Source organism: Tripterygium wilfordii, chromosome 9, assembly GCF_013401445.1.
Source record: "Tripterygium wilfordii isolate XIE 37 chromosome 9, ASM1340144v1, whole genome shotgun sequence".
In the NCBI taxonomy this organism is placed as follows: Eukaryota; Viridiplantae; Streptophyta; class Magnoliopsida; order Celastrales; family Celastraceae; genus Tripterygium; species Tripterygium wilfordii.
In genome coordinates, this window is record NC_052240.1 from 9,409,166 (window position 1) to 9,429,766 (window position 20,601).

Below are 20,601 nucleotides of genomic sequence, written 5' to 3' on the forward strand. Positions count from 1 at the left end.
GATGGCATGTTTCCGGTCACCAAAAAGTTGGCAATGTCCGCATACCATGGAGTCAATTTAGAAGAGATGGCATTAGTGAGGAGGAGTTGTTCATCCGGGAAATGCTCATTGATGGGTAGGCCATGTGAAATCAAATTTTGTCCGGGAAGTCGAGAGAGATGGTCGGCTACTACATTCTCCACTCCTTTCTTATCTTTAATTTCAAGGTCAAATTCTTGAAGTAAGAGAATCCATCTTAACAACCTAGGCTTGGCATCAGCTTTTGAAAGTAGATACTTCAAAGCTGCATGGTCGGTAAAGATGATGATTTTCGAGCCAACCAAATAGGACCTAAACTTGTCCAAAGCAAAGACTATAGCTAGTAATTCCTTTTCGGTGGTGGTATAATTCACTTGAGCATCATTCAAAGTCTTACTAGCATAGTATATAACATGAGCATTCTTTTCTCTTCTTTGTCCTAGGACCGCCCCAACCGCCACATCACTTGCATCACACATGAGTTCAAAGGGCATACTCCAATCGGGAGTTTGCATAATGGGTGCGGTGGTTAGGGCACCTTTCAAATCATCAAAGGCTTGTTGACATTGTGGTGTCCATTCAAAAGAGACATCTTGAGCAAGCAAGTTACTTAAAGGTTTGGCAATGGAACTAAAAGAATTAATGAACCTTCTATAGAAACCCGCATGACCCAAAAAAGATCTCACATCTTTAACACATGTAGGGGGAGGTAACTTTTGAATTAATTCAATTTTTGCCTTGTCAACCTCTATCCCTTTGGATGACACAATGTGTCCCAATACAATTCCATGTGTCACCATGAAATGACACTTTTCCCAATTGAGAACCAATTGGCTCTCCTCACATCTTTTTAACACACATGCCAAATTAGCAAGGCATTGGTCATAGGTATCTCCGTAAACCGAGAAATCGTCCATAAAGACCTCCACAATCTTCTCAACCATGTCACTAAAGATACTCATCATGCACCTTTGAAAGGTAGCCGGAGCATTGCATAACCCAAAAGGCATGCGTCTATAAGCAAAAGTTCCGAATGGACATGTGAATGTGGTCTTGTCTTGGTCTTCTAAGGCAATCTCTATTTGATTATATCCAGAATACCCATCAAGGAAGCAATAATAGGCTCGACCCGCTACTCTCTCAAGGACTTGGTCAAGGAAGGGTAAGGGAAAATGGTCCTTTCTAGTAACCATATTGAGTCTACGGTAGTCAATACACATACGCCACCCGGTTTGAATTCGAGTGGGCACCAATTCGTTCTTGTCATTCATAACTACCGTAACTCCGGACTTTTTGGGGACCACTTGGGTAGGAGATACCCATTTGGAATCCGCAATGGGATAAATGATCCCCGCGTCAAGCAATTTTAGTACCTCCCCCCTAACTACCTCCTTCATGTTCGGATTTAAACGTCTTTGCATTTGTCTAATGGGCTTAGCTTCCTCTTCCATGTAAATCCTATGAGTACAAACCAAAGGACTAATACCCTTCAAATCAGCAATTGTCCAACCTATTGCCCTTCTATACCTTTGCAACACTTGGACAAGTTTCTCTTCTTGGGAAGAAGTAAGTAGGGAAGATATCACAACAGGGTATGACTCATTTTCTCCCAAAAACACATATTTCAGCTCACTTGGTAAGGGTTTCCTTTCCGGTGTTGGTGGCTGCTCTAAAGATGATTCAAGCTTAGTCTTGGAAGGTTCTAATTCCTCAATGGGTGGGTTGAATCGTCCTATGCTATGGATAGCTAAAGACTCCAAAATCTCATTAATTTCCTCTTCCTCAACTAAAAATTGACTACCTTTTTCACTCGAAGCTAGCACACATTCCACCGAATCCCTAGCAAGAGTTTTCTCTAAGTTCTCCTCAACATATGAATGGATCCAATCTACTTCCCTAATGTCTTCAAACTCTCCCATTTGCTTAGACACATTAAAGATGTTCATCTCCGCTGTCATATTCCCAAAAGATAGCACCATGACACCATTCCTACAATTGATCAAAGCATTTGAAGTTGCTAGGAAGGGTCTACCTAGAAGGACTGAGATTGGTTTGCTAAAGCTAGGGAGGGGTTGAGTATCTAAAACCACAAAGTCAACCGGGAAATAGAATTCATCCACTTGAACTAGCACATCTTCAACTATTCCTCTAGGAATCTTGACGGATCTATCGGCTAGTTGCAAGGTAATTCTTGTAGGCTTAAGCTCACCTAACCCCAATTGTTGATAGACCGAGTATGGAAGGAGATTAACACTAGCACCTAAATCCAACAATGCTTGTTCAATCCTATGGTTCCCTATGACTATTGGAATGGTAGGGCAACCGGGATCCTTATATTTAGGTGGAGTGGTGGCTTGTAAGATGGAGCTTGCTTGCTCCGTAAGAAAAGCCTTCTCCTTCACATTCAATTTGCGTTTCACGGTACACAAATCCTTGAGGAACTTTGCGTACGAGGGAACTTGTTTGATGGCATCTAAAAGAGGTATGTTCACTTTCACTTGTTTGAAAAGTTCAAACATCTCTTTGTGTAGAGCCTCATTGGTTTTCTTCCCTAAGCGGTGAGGAAATGGTGGCCTTGGGATACACTCTCTATCCTTAGATGTGTCTACCCTTGTCCTATGTGATTGCCCCTCACTCTCCTCTTCTCCTCTTGGTATTTTCTCACATTTTTTTGAATTTCTGGATGAAGTGTCCGGACAATCCAAAATAGGTGTCCGAACACTTGCACCTAGTGAATCATTTCCCTGCACAAATTTCTCCAAACTCTCTTCCTTTCCACTATTTCCTTTGTCCTTTTTTTCCACTCTATCACCAAAATTCTGCACATCATCACTTTGATCAACATTCTCATTTGGTATGGGTCTATCCACAATGCGTCCATTCCTCAAAGTGAGGATGGATTGGGCTTGTTCATGTCCACTCACCCCCCCACTAGTAGATTCTAGCAAATTGGCTTGTTTGGATGGATTGGGGTATGGTTGAGCTGGGAATTTACCCTTCTCATATGTGGTGAGAGCCTGGGTGACCTTAGTGATTTGACTCTTAATATCCTCAATGGCCCTATTGGTCTGTTCTTGGAATTTGGTGGCCTTTTGATTCTCCCCTATTTGAGCTTGCATGAAAATGTTAAGAGTGTCTTCAAGAGACCTCTTAGGAGGTGGAATGTAAGGTTGTGGAGGTGGTTGTGCAACACTTGGAGGAGGCAATTGTTGTTGGGGTGGATTGGGGAGTGATTGGGATTGAACATTCCCATCATTCCTCCACCCAAAGTTTGGATGATTCCTCCAAGGGTAATTCTCATTGTACGAATTGTTGCCTTGGTGATTGGTAGGGTAGGGCTTCCTTAAGTTCTGAGAATTGTTCCCATTGTAACCTTGCCCAAATAGGACTTCCTTACAAGCCGGTAAGGCATTACACTCATCCGTCCTATGATCCCTACTTTCACACAAAGTACAAGCAACTTGTTCATCAACACCAACTGCATTTATAGGGGCCTTTTGTGACTCTAAGGACTCCAATTTCTTGGACAACAAAGCAAGTTTAGCATGCACATCATCATTTTCATTCAACACAAACTTGCCACTAGAGTTTGGCACAACCTCATGTCGGGTTAAGGGAGGAGCTTCCCAAGATCGGGATTCCTCCGCCAACCCATCAAAGAAAGTAAATGCTTCATTGGCATCCCTATTCAAAAAGTCACCTTGAGTCATAGTGGAAACCAATTTCTTCAAAGATGGAGTCAAAGATTTGTGGAAGAAATTCACAATTTGAAATTTTTGAAATCCATGGTGAGGACACATAAACAACAAATCTTTAAACCTCTCCCAAGCTTGGAAGAAAGTTTCATGTTCTTTGCAATGAAAATTCATGATTTGTGTTTGATAAGAAATGGTACGGTGGGAAGGAAAATATTTGTTGAGAAATTCTTCTTGCATTGCCGCCCAAGTCGCAATGGATTGGGGGCGCAAGTTCTCAAACCATTGTTTTGCATGATCCTTCAAAGAGAATGGAAAAAGTTTGAGTCTCAAAATTTCTTGTGAGCATGTGACATCACCAAAAGTAGTACACACCGATTCAAAATCACGCACGTGGGAATATGGTCGTTCCGATTCCATTCCATGGAATTTGGGAATCATTTGGAACATGGATGGTTTAAGGCTCACATTTTGTTGGTTCGGTGGCATGATGATGCAAGAAGGTTGAGTTTGCCTTGCGGGATGCGTAAGCTCCCTCAAAGTGCGATGCTCTTGGGCATGAATGTACTCCACAGGAGGAGGTGCATGTAAATTTTGTCCGAAGGGAGCATATTGTGGCACTTGTGGCATTGGATAATACATGGGATGCACATAATTGTATGGGGGAGGTATATGATATGCGGGAGGCATATTGGGAGGTTGGTAGACATTTTGTGGGGCGATTTGTGCCATGTCGTCTTGTTGAAGTGGTTGAGGTGCATTTTGCAAAGCATGCTCAACTTGAACATTTGGTAAATTTTGGGCATTTGGCACATTTTGGGCATTTGGCACATTTTGGGCATCTTGCCCTTGTGCCGGATTCATCAATTCATCAATGTTCACACGTTGCAAAAGACGACGCAATACATCGAGATTGATATCACCCCCACGTACACTCCCTGCATCACTCGCATTTATGTCACCACCTCTCCCATCTCTATTAGACCCATGCCCACTAACACTATCTCTAAGATGAGACATGATGGCAAGGAACAATAGCAAGTAGCACACGAAAGTAGCAATCAACCACGTCAAGCAACACAAGATTTTTTTTTTTATATATATATATTTTTTTTTCAATTAATGAACAACCAAGAACAAGAGCAAAGATAGGAATAGAGCAAAGATGTAGCAAGTAGTGATAGAAAGAAAAATGCGCAAAGCTCTCTCAAACAACGTATCACTACCAAGCAGCAAACAAGGTGGCATCCATCGCCCACAGGAATCTAAGTTAGCCCCATCCGCCAAGTTCTCCTCACAAATTTTTTTTTTTTTTTTTTTTTTTTTCGCTCTTTTTCAGCAACTACACTAAATCAACTACACTAGAAAGCAAGTAAAAGGGAGGAACGAAGTTACCCTTGAAGCGTGACCGTGCTCCTTCCTTATTTGATGGTGTTTAATAGCATAAAGCTAGCGTCTACAAGCCACCCAGCTCCTTCTTTGACACTCGCTTCCCCGGCAACGGCGCCAAAAACTTGACCGACACCTAAGTGTGTGTGTGTACTTACCCCAAGTGTAGGGTATCGTCAAGTAATAAACCGGTGAGTCCGGTATCGATCCACGAGGAAGCAATGCAAATTTGAAGTGAATGATATGCAAATGACTAGCTAACACTAATAAACACAATGAATATCAAATAAAAGCAAGTAAAAGAAATGGGCCGAATGACTCGGTAGCATAAGCGATTTTGTAATCAAAGTGAGCACAAAGTGGATTTAAAACAATTAATTAAAAAAACCTAGTCTCTAGTCCGTCCCGGTGGCTACTCGGTTCTCATACTCAAGGTATCATTGCAAACACACACAACCATACACAATGCATTGTGTGATACTATCAATCATGCATATGCAAAGAGAATTGGGATATAAGACTTCAATTCATGCATGTAGGCCATCGGGTCTCTTAATCTACGATGAACGCAAAGGGATAAGCACCTAATATTATGGATTAATGTTCCCCCTTGGGGCTCGGCTTGGCTAACACCCTAGTTTCACACTCAAAGATCAATTAACCATAACTCTCCCATGCACATTCCTAAATTAACCCAAAACCCCATCATCAATACACATAATTAATAGCTATGCAATGAAAAACTCAATTAATTAAGGAAATCATGCAATGGGTTTAACAATTCTCAATCGAACACATTAGATGCAATCCCTAGACTATACAATCCAAGAATACAATCAAATATGTCATTCCCATAGATCCAATCACACAACTATCACGAAATTAAAAGAGAGAAATCGAAGCTACGATTCTTTGAGCATACCTTGAGTAATCGAAACCTTGCACCCACCGTTCGGGACTAGAAACTAGAAAGAGAACTTAGCCACTCATTATAATGAGAATAAACATCAATTTTATAGATGAAAACCAATGTTTACAAACAAGATCACAAGAACTAAGTAAAATCCTAGAGAGAGAAAGAGAGAGAAAAACAATGGAGGCAAGAAGTTGGAGGAGATGAATTGTGTGAAGGAAGACCCAATTTTAGGGTTTTCTTCTCTTTTTACAATAGAAAATACCTAACTACCCTTATAAAATCGTTTCCCATTGGTTACATACATGATTTACCCTAAGTGCCCTTGAAATTTTGGTGCAGAAAATTGCAGATTCGCCGTAGGTGTCCGGACGGGTGTCCGGACACTTCATGCGTCCATCAACTTTGAAGCCTCTGCCTCAATTTGTGAAGAAAGCGTCCGGACGGGTGTCCGGACGGGTGTCCGGACAGGTGTCCGGACACCTTGGGAAGTGTCCCGACACCTCACAGCAAAAAGTGCCAAAAAAGTGCTCCAACTTGCCCGAACAAGGTCCGATTCCTACAAAACCAAGGGGAAACATTTGTAAGTGTAAAATTAAGCTAAAATGCAATCAAATACATTAACTAAGTGCTAGAACATCCTAATTAAAGGACATTAGAACCTCAAAATAGAGGTCCAATCACCAGCCACCATTTCTGGCCAATATTCATTCAAGCATTTAGTTCACCCATTTAACTCCAAATCAAGGTATTTAAGTCAAACTTTTTCTACTATCCTTAGTTGCTGGAAATTGGGTTTTGACACATCAAAATCTTGTTATTTAGGTGCAATTGAAGGAATCTACACCGGGGTAAGATCTCTACAACCTTGTATTTGAATTTTGGGGTTAGATTTGGTGAAGATTAATCTTAGGGTTTTATGGGTTAGAGGATAATCATTGAATATGATGAAATTAGTGATTAAATAGGTTGACTTAGACTTATTTATGATTGTATCTCTAGATTCCATTGTTGATTAGAGTTGCAAGCCTGGTTAGGTGAGGTTTAAGAACTTGGAAAGTCTTGCGTTTAGAAAACGTAAGGATTTCTTGATTTATTGGGTTGTTTTGTGTTAGTTATGTGAAATTAAAGTTATTGGTATGTTGATTAGAGAAAGGGCTTACCAAATAATAGGTTGATTGTGGTCAGAGAATTCAAGATTGAGTATTAACTTTACATAGCTAGTCCTTGGAGTACGAGGTAGGGAAATTCCACCCTTTCCATTTCCAATGACTATATTCCTTCTATTGAGAGTGTTTATTTTCCTCATTTGTTATTATTATTCCTCTCTTGCCTTAAGTGTGCCTAAGGGAGAACAACCCTATTGTGCGATTACTTTGTTGAATGAAATAAGTGATATTGCTTACCCCACATGTTCAATCTTCTATTGAACATGAGTTATTCTTGAACATGCATCGTGTAGTAGTATATATGTAGGATTGTATGTATACATTAATGCATAACCATGTTGGACATGCATTGTAGTTGCATGGTGGTTGTTAAGTAAGGACTCGTACATCTTCTAGGTATGGTTGGTGTGAAATGTGGAATGTCGTTGGGCCGTTTAGGGTTCTGATGTGTACGAGAACGAGGTGGGCCGGGTTAGGATTCCATATGCACTTGGTGCACCATTCGATGATGTCGTTGGGTTGTTCAGGGTCCCGTTGAGTACAGGGATGTCGGTGGGCCAAGTTAGGATCCCTTATGGTGTTGTTATTTATTTGTGTTTTGGTGTACACGATGTTAGATATCATATTGATGTAATTGTACTTTCTTTAATAATTCAACTCTAATATCGATTATTTATTCTCTATTATTTTCGACTGGGCCTTTCGCTCACCCTTTCCCTTTTTCTTTTCCCCCACAGGTGAGACCTATTTGGTGGATGATTGGATGGTTAGTAGAGTGTTCCGTGTGAACGGGACTATTGGGCCGGGTTTGTGGACTTTATGTTCTGATGTTGATTGTGCTTGCAGGGTTACCCCCTTGCGATGGTTGCTTTGACTATATATGTCATTGTGTGTGGAGATATATGACAATATGAATTGTTCGATGGCCTGAGGCCCTGCCTAGGTTTGAGAATGTTTTGTGATATTGCTGCGCTTGTAGTCCAGCTTGGCATTCTCGGAAATACGGGGAGATGTCAAATTTTTCGGTGAATTGGTGATAGATTAAATCGTAGTATACCTAGACTTAATATAATTGATGTAGACATTCATGTCTATGGAATGGTCACCATGATTAGTGACGTACGATGGTACCAATAGTAGCACCTCCAAGGTCGGGGCGTTACAGTCTCCTCCTTATCATTATAGCTCAAATCATTGCCTAAATGGTTAGAAGCAGCTCCCTTAGATCCAAAAGTGCCAATAGGACTATCTTGTACCTCCATAACCCTCCGTAAATCTTCTAAATTGGTCACCTTCCTAGAATAGGAATTCCTTGATCCATCTTCAGAATCATCATTCTGGTACCAATAGTAGCGCCTCCTGGGTCGGGGCATTACATTTTGGTGTCGGAACTAGGTTCGAAATGTAGGATCTGTGTTTGGGTCCAGGAAGTGTGTATAGTATGTTAGTGAGACTCTAGGCAATGTCACGACCTCCACTGATCCGGTATGCATTCTTTTCCTATAAACCCTCGTTTAAGTTGACTATCGAATAGTGTTATCTGTGGTGATGCAAATGGACACTCGTAGGATGACCTGATCTTCTCGTGCTGCGGAGACCCTAGTGTCGAGGGCATGCGAGGGAGACAGAGAGGTCGAGCTAGAGGCCGAGGTAGTGGGACGACTCGCACTACTAGGCATACTCCCAGTGAACAGGAGTCGGTGCCTGATTCTGGCACAAAGACACAAGAGGAGAGGAGAGGATTGTGCAAGATGGTCCACATACTGAGGATGACTAGTAAGCTAGGGCTATGGTTGTTCCACCAGGGCAGGTGTAGGAGACCCAGGGGTGTAGGGGGTCCTTCCTACTATTGAGGAGCCACCAGCATCGATGAGGGACATTATAGAGATAGTGAGGTTGCTAGTTCAGGTGTTACAGACATAGATGGTTAAGGCACTAGGGGGTCGCAGTGAGGAGTAGATTCTAGGAGCTGGTATTGAGGATAGAGTTATTCCAAGACCGAGACGAGAGTTATACGAGATGGAGCAGCTACGTAAGACCAATCCCCCGGAGTTTTCTGGAGAGAGGGAGGGATATGAGGCTGGAGAGTGGTTACACCAAATGAGCAGGTGATTGAGTACCTTGGCTATACCAGACAATAGGAGGATGATACTGATCTCCTATTACTTGAGGAGGACTGCTTTCGAGTGGTGGGATTCCTTAGATCAAAAGAAGAATGATTTTACTTGGGTGTCTTTTGAGCTACTATTCATGCAGCGGTTCGTGTAACGATCCTTTCAGGTTGATAAGGTCAAGCAGTATCTTGACTTGGTGTAGACACCTGAGATGACAGTTTCACAATTGTCGTAATCGGGGTCACGACGCGGACCGGCTTTGGAGGATGAAAAAATCTTTAGGGTCGCCACCAATTGATTTAAGGTGCAATTGGACACCGTAAAGACCTGCGAACCAGAGAAAAAGGGGTACGAGGATTGATTGAGTGTGGGGAAGGTGTTAGGCACCCCACAACTCCAGTTTGAAAACGGTTACCCTAATTAATCTAATGGCTATCTCTTGGAAACTTCTTCTTTGCAAGGTATGATTGTTTTGGGAAAAAATTTGTATGAAAAATACTATCAACTTATGATAGTTTTTGCGAAAAAGTTGGAAATATTACTATCAACTTTTGATAGTTTTTATTTGGAAATACACTACCAACTTTTGGTAGGTTTAAATGAAAATACACTATCAACTTTTGATAGTTTTCATGAAAATACACTACCAACTTTTGGTAGGTTTAATAAAAATACACTACCAATTTTTGGTAGATTTAATGAAAATATACTACCAACTTTTGATAGGTTAAATTTTAAATACCAACTTATGGTATAAATAATCATTTGGGAAAGAGCCATCTATCAATTTAACCTATTATTGTCAGTTTATGACAAATTCATAAATGAAATCAAATAATGCCCATAATCTAAATAAAGGGAATCAACTTATGATTTCCTTAATTGAAATGACCTACATTCAATTTTAAACTCATTACCTCATAATAAATGGAAAATAACCAGAATAATTAATGCCCAAGTTATACATGTCAATATGAATGAATTACCCAACATAAGAGCCAAATATACATATAAACAATATACACAACCGTACCATGTACCCATACACACATAAACACATGTATAATATATACATACACCCACGGTATACACACACACATATACACTGTATATATATACACACGAACAAAACCATATATACACATGCAACATATATATATACATACACACCGACACAATATACATATACATGCACATACGAACACGCATAAAAAACCCAACACATATATACATCCACACACCGTATATATATATACATGCACATACGAACACGCATAAAAAACCCAACACATATATACAAAACCCAGATATTATCACACTGAAAAATCAAAGATCTGAACCATGGAAATCAAATATCAAAACTAGGTTTCCATATAATGAACAAATAGACATTAAAACCATGAAAACCAGAACTAGATATGTTTGGGGAATTAGAGTCAAAGAGATAGGACCAGAAGAGTACAGAAATAGCACCAAAAAGTGGAATAAGAGAGATTGAAACCAAGAATGGCATAAGTGTGTATAGGTTACCTTCCAAGAACAAAAACAGTAAAGGAGGATGAACAAATTGAGCAATATCTCCCTATTTCCTGGTTTTTCTCCCTTTTTCCTTTTTTTCTCTTTCTTTTTCTTCTGCCGGTAGCTCTCCCTTGTGGTGTCTGGCCAATCCTCTCTTGTTTTTGCCACCAAAGCCTTACTTTCCTCCCCTTTTCTTTCTTTCTCACAAAAGACCTTTTTTTCTTTTCTTTTCTTTTGTGCCGCCGATCCTCTCTTATTGTTGGCTCTCACGCCTCTTTCTTTTCCTCCCTTTCTCAATTGTGTCTCCATGAGACTCCCTCTTCTCCCTTATACAATGCCGTACCACCTCACATAAAAAATCCTATTTCTACTCTTTTACCAAAAAGTCCCCTTAAACCTTATTTTCTTCTCTTTAGAAACCCTAAGAAAATTACCCTTTTTGTATTTTTCATTCCTTTTGCAAAACCCTAAAAAGTTGTCACATTTTCCTTTTTAAGGTTTTATTTCCCAAAATCTTTTAATTTCCTTATTTTTTAGATAATTTCTAGGGTTTAGTTGCATTGGGTTTAGGTTTGAATTTTTATGGGCTTATGGTCTAAAAATGAGCTTTTGCATATTTGTAGGACTGTGAGCCCAAGAAACGGGTTTTTGGGCATTTATTATTTTTATGTTCTTTTCCATTTTCTTTTTCACTATTTTTCACTATTATTATTCCGCCGGACGAAAACTTGTTACTACAACTGCCCCCCTTTATATGTCTTTTATGGAATAAAAGACAAACAAAGGTGTAGTTACCCGAGTTTCGTACAGGAAAACTAAAAGGTAATGCACAAGATCACTATGGTCATTTCCGGCTTGGCCTGCAAGAAAAGAAAGTGCATGGGATCACTATGGCCATTCCCAGCTTGGCCAGCAAATGTAAAATGCAAGGGATCACTATAGCCATTCCCAGCTTGGCCGACAAGAAAAGTAAAATACACGGGATCACTATGGCCATTCCGGCTTGGCCAACAATAAAAGTAAAATGCATGGGATCACTATGACAATTCCCGGCTTGGCCAGCAAGAAAAGTAAAATGCACGGGATCACTATGGCCATTCCCGACTTGGACAAATATTTTTGTAGAAAAATAAAGGGCACGGGATCACAAGGTCATTCTCGGCTTGACCAAATATTTGTGCAGAAAAATAAGGGGTGCGGGATCACAAGGTTATTCCCGGCTTGACCAAATATTTATTTGAATTTTATGCAAGAAAATATCCGTGAGTGTATGAATGTATGAAGAAAATTATATTATATTTTATTTTTCTCATTGAAAATTCGATTTTGGTTAATTGTCGTAAGCACCATCACCCCTATCATCCTGTAATCATCCATCATGAGAAGACTGCACCTTTTGATTCCATCCTATCTTCAATCTGTCAGGTTACCCTTATTTTCGTATCTTTCATTCTCTTTTTGTCTGATCCTTCCATTGATTTATTGTTTACTTCTAATTTCCATCGAATCCGACACACCTGTAACGCTAAACAAAATCTCTCTGGCCGCATTATGCCTTTTAACGCCATTTAATTTCTTTTAGCTCCCTTAGAATTAAGAACACCATAATCTCTCCGGCTCCACCATGCCTTTTAGCCCCATTTAATTTCTTTTAGCTCCTGTACAGTCAAGAATGCCAAAATCTTTCAAGTTCCACCATGCCTTTAACACCCTTAAATTCTTTTTAGCTCTTTTACACTCAAGAATGCTAGCATCTCTCCGGTTCCAACATGCCTTTAACGCCCTTAAATTCCTTTTAGCTCCTGTACAGTCAAGAATGCCAACATCTCTCCGGTTCCAACATGCCTTTAACGCCCTTAAATTCCTTTTAGCTCCTGTATAGTCAAGAATGCCAAAATCTTTCGAGTTCATGTTAAGAACAATGTCCTAATGCACTTGTCATAATTCTTTTATTACTTTACTCAATTTCAAATAAATTCAATAGCATGGCGATGCTTGTACTATATGAGAATTTTACGCAAGCAATCAGAATTTTGATGAAAACACTCAATGAATTAGGAACTCAGAAATGAATGACCTTAGAGTATTTTATTAAAAATGGATAGATAACAGGAGAAACTGATGAAGTATATATATGATTCCAGAAAGTTAGAAACAAAGGAAATAGCAGAAATCTTTGCAGGATATAAATGAAATAATTCCGATTCCGCACAAAATTGCCCCAGTTTTGTGTGCACCCACTTTGCAATTATTCAATCTGACTATTTTCATATGAAATTTCTCCCCCACAAATTCATCATGTATACCCCTAATCATAACCAGTTCAACTGTGCATAGTCTTGCCATCTGTTGATCACTGTATTTCTCCATATTCTTCTCGACTTCTCATAAAGGCCTATGCCAATTCCCTTTAATCATTTTTGTTATTCCTTTTCTAATCTCACTGTAACCTTAAGCGCCCAGGAAGGGTTTTCACTTCAATAGAGACTTCTTTTTCCCTAATTTTTGCCTAGACCACCCTTTCGGGTTTTCAATCTAGTGAGTCCTCCTTTTTTCTTTTCTTTTTCTTTTCTTTTTCGCTCTAACTTTTGCCTAGACCACCTTTCCGGGTTTTCAATCTAGCGAGCTTTTTCTCCTTTTTATTATTTTATTATTTTTTAACAGGTAGTACTTTCGGATTGCGTCTGCATTCATCGGATTAGGCAGTTATTCTCCATCCATTCTTGTTAAAATTAATGCTTCTCCTTCAAAGGCCTTCTTCACCACATAGGGTCCCTCATAATTTGGTGTCCACTTCCCTGATGATCTTTTCGAGGTGGCAAAGTCATTCTCAACACTAAATCTCCTTCCCTGAAACTGCGAGGTCGAACTTTCTTATTATGTGCTTTCATCATTCTTCTTTGGTACAATTGTCCTTTGCAAATTGCTCGTAATCTTTGTTCTTCAATCAAATTCAACTGTTCATATCTCGTTTGAGTCCATTCTGATTCTTCCAAACCCGCCTCTAGAACTACTCGAAGGGATGAAATCTCTACTTCAATAGGCAAAACCGCCTCCATACCATACACCAAAGAGAAAGGAGTCTCTCCGGTAGATGTGTGTATTGATGTACGATAACCATATAGAGCAAAAGGGAGCTTCTCATGCCAATCTTTGTAATTCTCTGTCATTTTCCCAATAATCTTCTTAATATTCTTATTCGCCGTTTCAACAGCCCCATTCATCTTCGGGCGGTATGGAGTTGAATTATGGTGACGAATTTTGAACTGGTCGCAAAACTCCTTCACCATTTTGCTGTTGAAATTTGTACCATTATCAGTAATAATTCTTTCCGGGACTCCATATCGACAAACAACCTCTTTTCTCAAAAACCGAACAACCACACTACTGTTGGATATCATGATACCATGGTTTACCATCAAGCTCTCTTTCCAAATTTGAATAGTAACCACGAACTTCTCGTTTCTCGATTTTAATTACTTGCACTTCCCCTTTTGGGCCTACATCAAACATTGCCGCCAAAGTTGCTAGAGCGTCTGTCATTTGATTTTCTTCCCCTGGGATATGATTAAATTCAACCCAATCAAAAAACTTGACTAACTTTTTGATATGCTGGTAGTATGGAATGAGCTTGTTATCTTTGGTTTCCCATTCGTCATTCAATTGCCTAATCACCAACTGTGAGTTACCATAGACATGTAGCCTCTTAATCCCCATATCAATAGCAGATTGAATTCCCATCGTACATGCTTCATACTCTGCCACATTGTTGGTACATTCAAAATACAACTTAGCTGTAAACGGGATAACATTTTCTTCAGGTGATATCAACGCTGCGCCAGTTCCGCATCCTATGATATTAGAAGCACCATCGAACAACATAGTCCATTTTGCCAAATTCTTCTGATTCTCCACTTCTATCGACGTAGACATGACATCAATATCTGGAAATTTCATATCCATACGCTGAGCATCGTCAATCGCTCCATCTGCTAAATAATTTACAATTGCACTCCCTTTAATCGCCTTTTGTGCGACATACAAAATATCATATTATGATAATAACATATTCCATTTAGCTATTCTCCCTGAAAGAGAAGGTTTCTCAAAAATGTACTTGATAGGATCCATCCTGGAAATCAACCATGTCTTATGATAAAGCATATACTGTCGAAGTCGGTGTGCAGCCTAAACCAACGAGCTACAAGTCCTCTCCAACATCGAATTTGCTTCACAACTAATAGACTTCTTGCTTAAGTAATAAATGGCATGCTCTATCCTTCCCGATGAGTCATGTTGTCCGAGCACACATCCCATCGAACTATCTGAGACAGTCAAATAGAGAATAAGCGGTCTACCAGCCACAGGAGGCATCAACACTGGAGGACTTTTCAAGTATTGCTTGATCTTTTCGAATGATATCTGACAATATTCGTTCCACTCAGTAGAGTTACTCTTACGCAACAATTTAAAAATAGGTTCACAAGTAGCCGTCAACTGTGAAATGAACCTAGCAATATAATTCAATCTTCCCAAGAAACCCCTAACTTCCTTTTCTGTCCGAGGAGGTGACCTCTCCAAAATCGCCTTCACTTTATCAGGATCTACCTCAATTCCTTTCTTGCTTACAATAAAACCTAACAACTTCCCCGAGGTTGCCCCAATTGTGCACTTAGCTGGATTCAACTTCAATTGATGCTTCTTTAATCGATCAAACAACTTCTGGAGAGTCATAATATGATCTTCACCTTCTTTGGATTTTGCTATCATATCATCGACATATACTTCCACTTCTCTATGCATCATGTCATGAAACAAAGTGACTATGGCTTGTTGATAAGTAGCACCATCATTCTTCAGACCAAACGGCATGACTTTATAGCAAAAAGTTCCCCATAGGGTAATAAAAGTCGTTTTCTCACGATCTTCTGGTGCCATCTTGATCTGATTGTAACCCAAAAATCCATCCATGAAAGAGAAAGTAGAATGTCTAGCTGTATTATCCACTAAAACATCAATGTGAGGAAGAGGGAAGTTATCCTTCGGGCTTGCGCGATTGAGGTCTCTATAGTCAACATACATCTGAACTTTGCCATCCTTTTTGGGAACAGGTATAATATTTGTCACCCATTCTGGATATCGTGCCATTGCCAAGAAACCAGCGTCAAACTGCTTCTTCACTTCATCTCTTATCTTCAAAAGCATGTCTACTTTCATTCTCCTCAACTTTTGTTTCACAAGAATACATTCTGGAATCAATGGCAACTTGTGAACAACAATGTTTGTATCAAGACCGGGCATGTCCCGATAAGACCATGCAAAGACATCCTAGTAATTATGCAATAAATCTATCAACTTCTTTTTGCTTTCTCCTTCAAAGGCAGCTCCTACCTTAACTTCCTTTTTCTCCTTTTCAGTTCCCAAATTCACGACTTCAGTTAACTCTTGATGCGGCTGTATTATTTTCTCTTCTTGATTGACTTGTCTTAACATCTCAGGAAAAATCTCAACTTCTTCATCTATTTCATAGTCAGATTCAACATTGCTAATGGGTGCATCAAAATCTAGTTCATTAAGTTTGTCCTCTTTATTATCATCATTTTCAATCCTGTTAAAGAAATGAATGAAAGTGGTATTGAGAATGGAGAATAAAAACTTGAATGGAGGTAAAGAAATATGAATATGTCAAAAGACTTTCATTTCATGGAAAAAGGAAGTATGTATATAGATAGAACATGCAATCGCCATACTGTAAAATTTATTGAAAGCAAAGTAAAGCATGCTCATTACAAAAGACCCCAAACGAAAGCCATGAGCTAGGCCAAGGATGGTAGTGCATTCGGGATTACTCTCGCAGGCTCTTGAGAGATACTGGGAGCTCCAGACTGGTCCAGTTGTCAAGTTTGAAATTTGAAGGACGCGAGATGACAAAGCAAGGTCGAACAGTAGAATTTTGTTCCTCTTCCACCACTGCAATTTGTAACTCTTCAAACTGATCACATAAATTTGCAAAAGTTACCCCAGTTACATCAGTCGAGCTTTCAAATGGCAGTGTTCCAAAAACTACCCCAGTGTCAGCCAAATTTATCTTGTTCTGCATCCCTCCATAAACAAAACTATCGTAAAGCTAGAGGATAGATTTCTTTTCAATTTTCAGTTCCTTTCCTTCCAGAAAAGCAAACCTCTTTGCCTACTTTTCTGCCTGTGCCCGGTTCCTGTCAACCCTAGTCTGCTTATATCCCAAACCCCAACGTTCTGGATGTTTCACCATTTCCACTGGCTTCTTAATTCCCTGTCGATTCTTACCAAGTCCTTCTCCCGGGCAAAACCCTTTTTTCAACATAAATTTTGCCACATTCTTCGTGACATTAGATATCTGCGGCTTCAGGGGAGAACTTCCTTCCTTCACATAGCTAGCGCTAGCAATTTCAAAAGATTGGAATGAGCTTTCAATCCCTTCCATCGGAGCATCAATAGGAGAACTATTAGACAAACTGGCAACCATCCATTCTGACTGGCCTTTTACTATATAAACCCTTCCATCATAAATAAACTTGAGCATCTGGTGCAACGATGATGGAACAGCTCCCGCAGTGTGAATCCAAGGTTGTCCCAATAGGCAACTATAGGTTGGTGAGATATCCATTACCACAAATGACACATTAAAAGTTACACTTGCAACGTCTAAAGGTATCTCAATTTCTCCCATAATTTCTCTACGAGTTCCGTCAAATGCCCTCACCACCATCGACACTTGTCTTAAATAAGATCTATCAATCAGTAACTTCTCAAAAGTCTCCTTTGGTAAAATATTGAGTGATGACCCATTATCTACCAAGATACTTGCTAGCTCTTTTCCATGACACATGGCTGATATGTGCAAAGCTTTGTTATGCCCCATTCCTTCAGCGGAATATCATCTTTAGTAAAGGACAACAAATGGGACGCCAACACATTTCCCACAATGCCATTAAAGGAATCTGTGGGAATCTTGTCTGATACATATGCCTGGTTTAACATTCTCATCAAGACTTGTCGATGTGGTTCAGAACTCATTATCAACTCCAAAATTGAAATCTTGGTAGGGGTTTTCTTCAATTGATCCACTACCATGTACTCACTCTGCCGAATAATTTTTAGGAACTCTTGAACTTCCACATCACTTACAACTTTCTTTTTTCCTTCTAGGCGTACAAAAAGACCTTCTGACCCTTCAACTTCAAGTATTGTTTTCCCTTTTCTTTTGCGTTCGGCTTGAAGATCCACTACCGGATTCCCCTTCGGCTCATTTCTCGTGTAACATCTCCCACTCCGGGTAACTCCACTAACACCAGAAATATTATATACCATTTATACTTGCTTTCCCCTAACTCCAACCTCATAATTCCACGACATAGCCTTGTCATTCTTGTACGAAGGATCTATCCTTGGTGTCACAATCACTGGCTTGTCCTCTATAGAGTATTGCAAAACAAAAGCTTTCACACAATTCGGCCTTGGTCCTTGGTAGTAACCTCCTAAGACGTTAACATGGCCCTCTCGACTTTCTCCTTCTTCAAAAATGATTCTCCTCAAATCCATCAACTCTTGTACTTTCTCCTGACAATTATTGCATTCTTCAATAGTATGACCTTCCATTCCACCGTGAAATTTGCAAGTCTTCATTGTGTCGGGTTGGTTACTTTGGAGAAATGAACTTATCATTTCAACCATCCCCTGCTCCTTTAAGACGTCAAATAACTGACTCAGTGGCATTGTAATCTCTGACACCCATCTGTTGATGACACGAGACTCACCGACATAATTCACACCTTCATTTCCGTGATTTGGTAGCGGTCTGTTGTTAACATTTGGCTTATCCACAGCATCCAAATTAAGCCATCTCGCTTCAATCGTCCCCTGAATTAATCTCCTGAAAGGAAAACAGGTTTCTGTTGAATGTCCAGGTGCACCCCCATGGTAAAGATATGTAGAATTCGGGTCATACCAATGAGGATATGAAGGCTGGTGGACTCTTCCTGGTATTGGTACTACTGCCCCTTGGGCTTGCAACTTAGTAAAACACTCGGCATATGTCATAGGTATAGGGTCAAAACGTTCCACTGGCCTTCTGGGTCTTGGATTTTGAAAATTTGGATGAGGCTTTGGTAAGTGTTTGGGTTTTGAAAGTTTTGGTAAGTGTTTGGGTTTTGTGGGTATTGATTGGGTGGTGGTGCATTGAATCGGGGTGGATAAGGATTTTGGGTACGGTTATGGTTATAGTAGGCTTCTGGGCTTGACATCCTTAAGGCATTGCTTCTAGGGCGATAGTCTGAAGTAGACGCATCATAAACAGCGGGATTTGAATCAAAATTCACAGAATACACTTTAGTCTTTTTGCCTTTACTTCCTTTAGCTGGGTCTGGTTTATCAAGGGTGGGATAATGCAGAGTACCTCTCTTCATACATCGTTCAACTCGTTCTCCTTCCTGTATCATATCAGCTAAGTTATTGTGGTCACCTCCCGCCAACTTGGAAGTATAAGGCTCTTGGAGAGCGTCAATAAAAGCATTCAACAAATCCTTCTCTGATAGTGGAGGAATTATCTGAGCTGCCAAATCCCTCCATCGATGAGCAAACTCCCTGAAGTTTTCTCCATTCTTCATCACTGTATTTTACAGGTCATAAATGGTGGGGATCTTTTCTTCATTATGCTTATATTGCTTCATAAACATTTCAACTAAGTCCTCCCACGAAGATACTGACGAAGGATTAAAGGTATTGAACCACCTTTGAGCTACCCCAGTCAGACTATCTTGGAAATAATTCACCAACACTTTCTCATCACTTGCATATGGCTGCATACGCTGATAATATATCGTTAAATGATCCAATGGAACTCCAATGCCATCAAACAAGCTAAATTTTGGTAGTACAAAATCATGAAAAAATATTCAAATTCTTCATGAGGCACAAATTGGCTGGGTTTAACATTAAAACCCTCCATGGCCCTCAATCGCTTTTCCAACTTTTTAATTGCATCCATCGAACTACCTTCTTCATTTTGAACTCCCTCAGTCACTACTTCGCTAGTGAAAACTCCTGCGGTATTAGCACCAATTGGGAATGAATTATCATGCATATGAGTCTCAACTGGATGAGTATACGTCGGGTTCTAAATAGCTGCTTGTTGGGAAGCATATTAATGTTGATACAAACCAGGCAAAGGCTGATTATGAACATGAGTAAACCCGGGTGGGTAAGTTGGTATTTCCTAGTGTAGATGATTCTCAGGAACCTCCAATGTCTCATAATTTTTAGCTACTCATTTTCCCTTCATTAGCAACGCCATATTCTTCATCAATAAGGCCATTTGTTTATGCTATATCCTGATTCTGACTCTATTCCCCTGTTTCATGCTCCATGTTCTCGAAGATTAGCCGAGAATTGTAGGACTTTCCTGAATTCTGCCCCTGAAGCACTTCATTCTGGCTCAACTTTGCAGCTTCTTCCTCAAAAGCAATAGCCCATGCAGATAACTTCGTCACTTGGCACATTGTTATCTCATTATGAAGGATAAGCGTAGACCATGCCTCACGATTCTCTACAAGTCCATCAAGTAATGCCTCATTCTCATCTGCTAGCCTGACCATCTCAGTCTGGTTCTGGTTTAGCAACTCTTGATGTAACGCTCTTAGCCGCTTAATTTCCTCATTCGTTCTTCTCATGGCCGCTTCTATTGTGACATTTGCTTGCTCAATTCTTTGGTGTTGGGACTTCCAAGCTTTGAGTTCCTCTAATGCATA

General features: G+C 40.0%; 1 pseudogene; it reads left to right on the forward strand.

The window, feature by feature from the left end:
* Positions 1–3,798: 3,798 nt before the first annotated feature.
* On the forward strand, positions 3,799–3,898 carry LOC120006749 (annotated as a pseudogene).
* The last annotated feature ends 16,703 nt before the right edge of the window (positions 3,899–20,601 follow it).